Genomic DNA, 9,670 nt, shown 5'->3' on the forward strand with positions numbered 1-9,670 from the left:
CACCCCTCTTTCCCCTACTCCTTTCATTCTTTATCTCCTCTTCACCTTCATTCTTTTCCTACCCTACCCTTCCTTATCCCATATTCCTCTTCCCCCCCCCCCATCCTCTCCTCTTCTACCCCTCCCCCTTTCCTTTCCTGTTCTACTCGTCCCCCTTTCCTTTCCTGTTCTACTCGTCCCCCTTCCTCTCCTCTTCTATCCCCCCCTCTTCCTTTCCTCCTCATCTTCTATCCCCCCCTCTTCCTTTCCTCCTCATCTTCTATCCCCCCTCTTCCTTTCCTCCTCATTTTCCCCTCCCCTCTGCCTTTCCACCACCTCCACCATTTTTTTTAGTACTCATCCACTCCCACAACTTCTCATCCTCATCTTGTACCCCTTCCTCTCCTCTTCTACTTCTGTCCTCTTCTACCCACTTCCTCTCCTATTCTTACCCCCTCCCCTTCCTCTCCTGCTCTACCTCCTCCTTCCTCTTTTACCCCTCCCTACCTTTCCTCTTCTACCCCCTTTCCTCTCCTCCTCCTCTTCAACCCCCCTTCCTCTCCTCCCCCTCCCTATGTTTCCTTCTTTTCCACCTCCCCCTACCTCTCCACCTTTTCCACCTCCCCCTTTCCTCCTCCTCCTCTTCTACTCCCCTTTCCTCCTCCTCCTCCACTTCTGTCCCCTTTCCTCCTCCTCCACTTCTACCCCTCCTTCCTCCTCCTCCACTTCTACCCCTTCTTCCTTCTCCTCCACTTTTACCCCCTTTGTCTCCTCCTCTTACTTCCCCTCTTCCTCTTCTACCCCTCCCTACCTCTCTCTACCCTCCTTCCTCTCCTCTTGTACCCCCCCCTTTCTACCTCTCCTCTTCTCCCCGTACCCCCTCCCTTCCTCTCCTCTTCTCCCCGTACCCCCTCCCTTCCTCTCCTCTTCTCCCCGTACCCCCTCCCTTCCTCTCCTCTTCTAACCCCCCCCTTCCTCTTACCCCCTCCCTTCCTCTCCTCTTCTACCCCCCCTTCCTTCCTCTCCTCCTCCTCTTCTACCCCCCCTTCCTTCCTCTCCTCCTCCTCTTCTACCCCCCCTTCCTTCCTCTCCTCCTCCTCTTCTACCCCCCCTTCCTCTCCTCTTCTGTCCCTCCTCCTTTAACCCCCCGTTCCTCTTCTCTTCTTCTACCCCCCCCCCCTTCCTGTTTCTGCCTCTTTTTCCTATCCTCTTCTACCCTTCCCTATTTCTTTTCTACCCTTCTTCCTCTCCTCTGCTCCTCTTCTTCTCTATCACCCTCCCTTCATCTCATCCACCCCTCATTTCCTCTTTTTACCCCCCTTCCTCTCATCCACCCCCTCATTTCCTCTACTATCCCCTTCCTCTCTTCTTACCCCCCTTCCCCTCTTCTGCCCCCCCTTCCTTTCTTTCTACCCCCTCTTCCTCTCCTCTTCAACCCCCCTTCCTCTCCTCTTGTAACCCCCCCTTTTCTCTGCTCCTCTTTTTCCCTTCCTCTCCTCCTCTTGTACCCCCTTCCTCCCCTCTCCTAACCTGCCCTTCCTCTCCTCTTCTACTCCCCACCTCTCCCACCCCCTTTCTTCTCTTCCTCTCCCCTACCCCCCCTTCCTCCTCATCCTGTACCCCCCACCTCTCCCCTATCCCCCTTCCTCCTCCTCCTCCTCCTGTACTCCCCACCTCTCCCACCCCCTTTCTTCTCCTCTTCCTCTCCCCTACCCCCCTTCCTCCTCATCCTGTACCCCCACCCCCTTTCTTCTCTTCCTCTCCCCTTCCTCCTCCTCCTGTACCCCCCACCTCTCCCAGCCCCTTTCTTCTCTTCCTCCTCCTCCTGTACCCCCCACCTCTCCCCTACCCCCCTTCCTCTCTTTACCCCTTCTTCCCCTCCTCTTCTACACCCCCCCCCCTTCCGTTATTATTTTTTTTTTTTTATCCAATTACTTTTAAGTAGCTTGTGTTGTGAGTAGACAGAAAATAAAATGGTATAGGCTTAGCCATTTTATTCTTGCCAGCACGATAATATAATTCTTGCTGATGCCCCTCTCTCCTCCTCTTCTACCCTCCCTCTTCCTTTCCTCCTCCTCTTCTACCCCCCCTCTTCCTTTCCTCCTCCTCTTCTACCCCCCCTCTTCCTTTCCTCCTCCTCTTCTACCCCCCCTCTTCCTTTCCTCCTCCTCTTCTACACCCCCCTTCCTTTCCTCCTCCTCTTCTACCCCCCCTCTTTCTTTCCTCCTCCTCTTCTACACCCCCCCTTCCTTTCCTCCTCCTCTTCTACACCCCCCCCTTCCTTTCCTCCTCCTCTTCTACACCCCTCCCTTCCTTTCCTCCTCTTCTACACCCCCCCTTCCTTTCCTCCTCCTCTTCTACACCCCCCCTTCCTTTCCTCCTCCTCTTCTACACCCCCCCTTCCTTTCCTCCTCCTCTTCTACACCCCCTCTTCCTCTCCTCTTCTACCTCCCCTTCCTCTCCTCCTCCTCTTCTACCCCCCCTTCCTCTCCTCCTCCTCTTCTACCCCCTCTTCCTCTTCTACCCCCCTTCCTCTCCTCCTCCTCTTCTACCCCCCTTCCTCTCCTCCTCCTCTTCTATCCCCCCTTCCTCTCCTCCTCCTCTTCTACCCCCCCTCTTCCTCTCCTCCTCCTCTTCTATCCCCCCTTCCTCTCCTCCTCCTCCTCTTTTATTCCCCCTTCCTCTCCTCCTCCTCCTCTTTTATCCCCCCTTCCTCTCCTCCTCCTCTTCTACCCCCCCTTCCTCTCCTCTTCTACCCCCCCTTCCTCTCCTCCTCTTCTTCTACCCCACTCTTCCTTTCCTCTTCTACCCCACTCTTCCTTTCCTCTTCTACCCCACTCTTCCTTTCCTCCTCCTCTTCTACCCCCCTTCCTCTCCTCCTCTTCTACCCCCCCTTCCTCTCCTCCTCTTCTACCCCCCCTTCCTTTCCTCCTCCTCTTCTACCCCCCCTTCCTCTCCTCCTCTTCTTCTACCCCCTCTTCCTCTCCTCCTCCTCTTCTATCCCCCCTTCCTCTCCTCCTCTTCTACCCCCTCTTCCTCTCCTCCTCCTCTTCTACCCCACCTTCCTCTCCTCCTCTTCTTCTACCCCCTCTTCCTCTCCTCCTCCTCTTCTACCCCCCCTTCCTCTCCTCCTCTTCTTCTACCCCCTCTTCCTCTCCTCCTCCTCTTCTATCCCCCCTTCCTCTCCTCCTCTTCTACCCCCCCTTCCTTTCCTCCTCCTCTTCTACCCCCCCTTCCTCTCCTCCTCTTCTTCTACCCCCTCTTCCTCTCCTCCTCCTCTTCTATCCCCCCTTCCTCTCCTCCTCCTCTTCTACCCCCTCTTCCTCTCCTCCTCCTCTTCTATCCCCCCTTCCTCTCCTCCTCCTCCTCTTTTATCCCCCCTTCCTCTCCTCTTCTTGCTGAGAGGAGAGGAGGAGGAGGGGGGAAGGAGAGGAAGAGCAAGAGAGAGAAGGAGGGGGGGAGAGGAAGGGGGAGAAGAGGGAAGAGGAAGAGGGATGGAGAGGAGGAGGAGAAGAGGGAAGGAGAGGAAGAAGAGGTAAAAGGGAAGAAGGAAGGAGAGGAGGAGGAGGAGGGAAGGGGGAGGAGAGGAAGAGCAAGAGGGAGGAGGAGAGGAAGAGCAAGATGGAGGAGGAGGGGGGAGAGAGGAAGAGGGAGGTGGAGGGGGGAGGGAAAGAGAGGAAGAGCAAGAGGGAAGGAGAGGAGGAGCAAGAGGGAGAAGACAGGGGAGAGAAGGAGAGAACAGGAATGAGGAAAAGGGAGGAGGAGGGGAAGAGGGATGGAGAGGAAGAGCAAGAGGGAAGGAAGGGGGAGGAGTGGGGGAAGAGAGGAAACGCAAGACGGAGGGGGAGGATAGGAAGATGGAGGAGGAGGGGAGAAGAGGAGGAGGAAGGGAAGGGGGAGGAGAGGAAGAGCAAGAGGGAGGAGGGAAGGAGAGGAAGAGCAAGAGGGAGGAGGAGAGGAAGAGCAAGATGGAGGAGGAGGGGGGAGGGAAAGAGAGGAAGAGCAAGAGAGGAGGAGAAGAAGGAAGGAGAGGAGGAGCAAGAGGGGGAAGACAGGGGAGAGAAGGAGAGAACAGGAATGAGGAAAAGGGAGGAGGAGGGGAAGAGGGATGGAGAGGAAGAGCAAGAGGGAAGGAAGGGGGAGGAGTAGGGGAAGAGAGGAAACGCAAGACGGAGGGGGAGGATAGGAAGATGGAGGAGGAGGAAGGGAAGAAGAGGTAGAAGGATAGAGAGGAAGGAGGAGGTAAGGAGGGGAAGAAAGGATGAGGGAGGAAGGAAGGTGAGGAGAGGTAGGAGGAGGAGAGAAAAAGAGAGGAGGAAGGGATAAGCAGAAGAGGGAGGGGATAGGAGGGATGAGGAGGGGACAACAGGAAGAGGGACAGGAAGGAGGAGAGGAATGAGGAGGATAGGAAGAGGGAGGAGGAGAGGAAGAGGGAGGGAGGAGAGGAAGAGGGAGGGAGGGTAAGAGTAAGAGGGGAAGAGGATGAGAAGAGGGCAGAAGGTGGAGGGAGAAATTGACAAAGGCATTTTTTAATACATCAAGAATTAATTTTCTTTAACAAAATCCATTCACAAATACTTGGAGGGAAAAAAATAAATAATACTGTACAACTATCAACCACCTGACTGGTGATACTTTCTGGAGTTGGTGCTCAGTAATGCACAAATGCAGAAAGTTTCCTTTTTTCTATTTAAAAAAATCTCCTAAATTGTATTACTGGCATTTGAAAGCCACTGCTGCATCATTATTAGCTTAATTAGATCAGTGTTTATGTCTGCGTATGTACAGTGCAGTGTTGACAATATTAACATGAGTTATCAACATAAACAAAATAATCATGTACAGACATTTGGCTACCATGGCAGGTGTGAACCATAAACTGCATTAATTAGACCAGTGTGATATGTTGCAACAAAAATCTATCTATCTATCTATTGCCAGACATCACAATCCCGCAAAAGGTGGCCATGTGACAGTTGTTTTACAGGGAGGGACACCAAACCTCCACCAACCCACTTGTTGACACGTAGGGAGCACATATGGCTTGGTTATATGGTTATATGGTTACCCAGCGTTGTAAATGGTTTCTTGGCTTACAGGAAACCATTTGGCTTGTCACTCAATGTAAAGCCACCTGTAAAGGAAAGAAAAGGAATAAGAAGTGACAGGAAAGATAGGAGAAATAGGAAGAGAGGAGGGCAGGCACAGAAAAAGAATGATAAAAGCTAAGGAAGTAGGCAGCACTACATCAAGTGAGTGGATGATGGTCTCCACCACCTACCACAATATAACATCTACATACCAATGTACCATATTAGTTGAAAAGATATACTAAAACGATTTTAATTACAAATATTAACCCACTGAGCAAGATGGTGTCATTTTCATGTTACAGTACTATTACTATTATTATTATTATTATTAATATTATTAGTCTTTTATTCCATCTTGGGATAAGCTCTTTAAATTGAATGAGTTCAATGCAGCTTCGGTTAAAACTTTCATAATTAACCCTTTCCTATGTTGAATAAAACAATAAGGCACTGATAAAAACTTTCATAATTAAAGACATTCCACAGTTGAATAGAACAATCTTGTTGCACCACGAGCAAGCTGAAAATGACACAAAGACTCAAAAGGCTAACACTGCAAAGTTAATCATTGTTACCATCCCACATTCTTTCTCCCACTTAAGGATGGAGTACAGCGAGGTCCAGAGCACAAGGATGGAAAACATAAATGTGAAATAGATGATCAACAAAATTACTAACGAAGACAGCCAGATACTAACACACTCACTATTCAAGCCCAAGAATTCTATATTCCGCTTCACAGGCGGATGTATATTGTACGTATAGTTTTTAAATGATGCACTTCACGTTACGATGAAAACAACTCATTCTAATGACTGCAAAGTTTAATAAAGTTAAATATGGGACATTAAGCTTTTATCATATGATCCTTCATACATAATTCATCCAACCAACTCGAACTAGTCCATTCCCTAGCCCCACCACCTTTACCTGTTTTTGTATACAGTACTCATTCATCATATCCACCCACATTTTTGGCCTACAATACCTCCTCTCACTTTCACTCACTCGTCTATTTTTTCACCATCTAAAAAATAATGAAAATAAATAAATTGCCTCAGATATAAAGGGTCCAACATGCTTGCGTGTGTCAGCCTGGAGCACCAAATGTCAGCTCTCAATGCTGCTTGATCTCTAGCAACTTCCCTATTCAGTTCCAATAACCTGGCAACTGTTTCATAACACAAACTCAACAGTTAGCAGATAATCCCCAACAGTATCTATGGTACACTCACTTTAACTCAAGTGACCACTACCACTGGAAAGACACCAAAAATTCTAAGTTCTACTGAGGGCACACAACTTTTTCTCAATACATAGATAACATCAGATCAACGGCATATCATAAACTCAATGTCTTGAAAACAATAACAGGTACCACCTTCACACAACATAAATTCTATGAACAATTCATTAGAACAATGACTTACACTTGCACAAGATGAGCCCTCTATTTAAATGACACAAAAATGGAAAAGCTTAAGACAACACAAAACAAAGCCTTTGGAATAATGACTGGATGCACAAAGGCCACAAATTCAGACCACTTCTATCAAGAAACAAAAGTACTCCCAAACAAGGATCATACGAGAGAGACAGTTCATCACTTCAGGTTAACACTCTTCTCAACCCTCCAACTGTATGTTGCATCACCTTCCACCACAGAGAAACAAAGAGGAAAACCACCAAACACTATACAAATTGCTTCACCAACATTCCTCTTTCTCCACCCAGCACAATATTTCTCTCTCTCTCTCTCTCTCTCTCTCTCTCTCTCTCTCTCTCTCTCTCTCTCTCTCTCTCTCTCTCTCTCTCTCTCTCTCTCTCTCTCTCTCACACACACACACACACACACACACACACACACACACACACACACACACACACACACACACACACACACACACACACACACACACACACACACACACACACACACACACACACACACACACACACACACACACACACACACACACACACACACACACACACACACACACACACACACACACACACACACACACACACACACACACACACACACACACACAATCTTCAATCAAATAACACCCTTCACAAACCTCCACCAGACAACACCCCTAAGAAACTACTCAACCCAGAAAGACAAGACTACACCTAACCAAAATGCAACACAGGCACTACCCTTCCCTGCTACAATGCCAACACAAAATACAACTCAGAAAATTCAATATGCACAAACTGCAATGCAACCTCACACACCACAACACACTTTCTCATACCAGGTACCAGTCAAAACACAAGCAATCTTTGAACATAAAACTCAAAACATCTATAAGAATGGCTACAGTACGCATTTTACAAGTTTTCTAAATTCTTCTGCCAATTAAGACATTCTGTCCGAGTTGCATCCTGTGTATTCCACAGGGCTGAATACTACTCTTAGCAAATACTTTTCAGATTTCGAACAGCATAGCCTACACAGTATCGTAACAGCCAACCTACACAAAGCCAGAAATCAAGAGGTGCAACGCTGTAAGCACTGCAAATTTTGTCCATAATACCGAAAAATAATCCACACACAACTATGTTCATGAGACTAAATTCGTGGTATAACAGGATATACATCAAAAGAAGCTATTTGAAGTAAGAGACAAAATATATCGGAAAAATATAACATGCATAATACCAGACGTGGTATAAATAAAACATACTAAAAGAAGCGATATGAGGTATAATACAAAATAATCTGAAAATATAACAAGCATAATACTGGACTTGTGGTATAATAGGAAATATACCAAAATAAGCGATACGAGGTATAACAAGGCAACACACATCAGAAAATTATAATAAGCATAATACCAGACTTGTGGCATAACAAGAAATATATCAGAAACATGTATGTGGTAGGCTATAACAAGGCAAAATATATCTGAAAAATATAACAAAGCATAATACTGGCCTTCCAGTATAACAGAAAACACCAAAAAGAAGCAATGTACTGTAAGGTACGAGACAAAATACTGTGCCTTCATTCTGACCTATGAAAGTCCATCTCAAACATGTACATATAAAATACAATGTTATTACACTATCCTTTGTTGCATGTTTTTTTTTTTTTTTTAAATGAAACTGATTTGCCTTCGGATGTCACCATTATTTTAAGATGTCACCAAACCACAAAGTAATCCAAGTACCTCTTATCACTAAACCTCTATGCAACATCACCAAGTATTATGTTACCAAACCTTTTAGCAATGTCACCAAACCTCTCTGAGTCACCAAGCATATATTTTGTCACCAAGCATACATTTTTATGCCAACAACCATATTTTAATGCCACTATGTAACTCGTCACCCTCATAAAGAAACTGCCCAAGTCACTTTTTCTACTTTTCAGGGGGGGAAAAAAAAAAAAAAAAAAAATCTTAATTTTCATTGACTTAGTCAGAAACTTGAGGGGCATTTTAAACCACTCACACCCTGGACCTGGCAAAGGTAACTATAACAATAGGTGCACCACTTGATGAAGAACTGATTTAGGCAAAACTCCAGAAATCACCAAAAGATGACGGGCAGTTTCTTTATGAGGGTGATGAACTGTGTTGCTAGACAAAGTTTGTCAATAAATTGCAGCTTTCAGCTAGAGTGATCTTCATTCATGTGCTTCTAGTAGCTCTAATATATGGTCATGGAGAGGGATGCCTTCATGTGGTGGCACTGATATAACTGGGTGCTTTTCTACTGTCCACCTACACAAACATCCCTCGATTCATCTTCCAAACAAAGGTTGTGGGCTGCAGGAGGACAATTTAAACATTCCTCAACTCTTCTCTCTCAAACAAGGGTTGTGGTCTGCAGGACAATTTCAGGCTGCACTCCACAGGGTTCTTATTTCCAATGAACCTGGAGCCAAAGCAACAATATATACATGAAGATCACTCTACCCAGGTCCACCACGAGGAGGTAAGCTGCTTGGACCCACACCATGCCCGTCCCAACCACCCTACCATTGGACATGCTGCCACCATCACTGCATATGCCTTGCAGTTTTACATGTTAGTCTCTCTGTGTTGACTGATGGCAGTAAACATTTGATTTTAGGAGAAACGTTTCAAACTGGAGGCATTAAATATAGCCTTCTTCTTGACCTCATCTTTATCTTTTTTAGAACACACCAAGAACAGGAACTGGTGTGTGTGAGGAGAAAACACACCAATAGGAACTGGTGTGTGAGGAGTAAACCCACCCACAGGCATTGATGTATGTGAGAAGGAAAAAACACCAATAGGAACTGGTGTGTGTGAGAAGAAGACACACCAATAGGAACTGGTGTGTGTGAAAAGGAGAAAACACACCAACAGGAATTGATGTGCCTGAGACAAAGAGCACACACCAAAAGGAACTGGTGTGCATGACAAAGAAAACACACCAATAGGAACTGGTGTGCGTGGAGAAAACACACTAACAGGAACTGTGTGCATGACAAAGAAAACACACCCAGAGGAACTGGTGTGCATCACACCAACAGCAACTGGTGTGCATGACAAAGAAAACACACTAAGAACTGGAGCTGGTGTGCGCAGAATGGTGAGCTCACACTGAGAACAGGA

This window comes from Coenobita brevimanus, chromosome 99 (assembly GCF_032717465.1).
Source record: "Coenobita brevimanus isolate Jiangsu-jjx chromosome 99, ASM3271746v2, whole genome shotgun sequence".
In the NCBI taxonomy this organism is placed as follows: domain Eukaryota; kingdom Metazoa; phylum Arthropoda; class Malacostraca; order Decapoda; family Coenobitidae; genus Coenobita; species Coenobita brevimanus.